Source organism: Piliocolobus tephrosceles, unplaced genomic scaffold (assembly GCF_002776525.5).
Source record: "Piliocolobus tephrosceles isolate RC106 unplaced genomic scaffold, ASM277652v3 unscaffolded_1489, whole genome shotgun sequence".
Taxonomy (NCBI): domain Eukaryota; kingdom Metazoa; phylum Chordata; class Mammalia; order Primates; family Cercopithecidae; genus Piliocolobus; species Piliocolobus tephrosceles.
Genome location: NW_022296409.1, coordinates 15,071 through 16,057, shown reverse-complemented (window position 1 = coordinate 16,057; position 987 = coordinate 15,071). Strand labels below are relative to the sequence as shown.

The 987-nt window shown below is 43.6% G+C and overlaps 1 long non-coding RNA gene across 1 annotated transcript in view; it reads right to left on the bottom strand.

Annotated features, from left to right (window-relative positions):
* Positions 1–406: 406 nt before the first annotated feature.
* Positions 407–987, bottom strand: part of LOC113220530 — a 5,874-nt gene continuing 5,293 nt past the window's right edge. The window contains exon 3 of the long non-coding RNA XR_003307392.2: positions 407–641. This is a non-coding gene — a long non-coding RNA (uncharacterized LOC113220530). The remainder of the gene's footprint in view (positions 642–987) is intronic.

The window sequence follows — 987 nt, the reverse complement described above, 5'->3', positions numbered from 1 at the left end:
GAATCTCCTGTAACCCTATGTCTTAAAAGGCAAACGTGTGACTTGAACACATTTGATTAAACTCCAATTCTTTAGCACAGACCATGCTGGTTTGTCCTGAGTAGAAATGATTTTGTGACTGCATGAACTTTAAGCTGACAATGATTGTTTGCCCAGCACACAGGGGCTCTTTGAGAGTGGATCCAGAGACAATGAGGCAGAGTGAAAATACAGAGCAGTGGATGGGGAGGTTGATGGTGTGATTTGGGCCTTCATTTCCATTTGAATCTGAAGCCCAAACTCCTGCTTGAAATTCCTAGAATCTGGAATGTTCTTTTGTTTAAAACTTGAGGATTCTGGAAGGTGCATCCCAAGTGTCTTGAGGCACAAAGACATATCAAAGGTGAAAGAGATGTAACGACAGAAATCTTGCGAGAAGGTATTTATTTGGGATGAGAAAAGGAAACTGAGGAGAAGGTACAGGAGTAGCAAGAATTTCCTTTAACTCTCAAAGTAAGTTCTGAGCGTATTTTTCTTGAAACTGGAAGCTCAGCGGCAGCAGATCCAGCAGAGTCAACCACGAAAGGTGCAGGACCCAAGGTGACATTATAACAAATGGCAGAATCCTCCTGCGCAGCGGCACCTCAAGCCTTTCGCTGACTCTGGGGACACAGAGAGAGCATCGTAAACGGATCAGAAGATCAGCAGTGGGTGGCAAAAGGAATCCTGGAGAAGTCATATGCTAGTTAATGAGTGATGTTGGCTGCATTAGGGCCGGTAGCATAAACAACTTCAGTCAATAAGAATAAATACACAGAGCAATGCTGGTCACACAGGATTTGAGACTTATTCTCATTTGCTTTCATTTTTGTGCTTCTGCCCCATCAGACACACACCTGAATGCACTCCTGTTCGATTTCTTTGGCTCTCCACTCAATTTATAGATGAGAAAATCAAGGCCCAGAGATGCTAAATGAAGCCACTTAAGTGACATGGACCACTGAGACT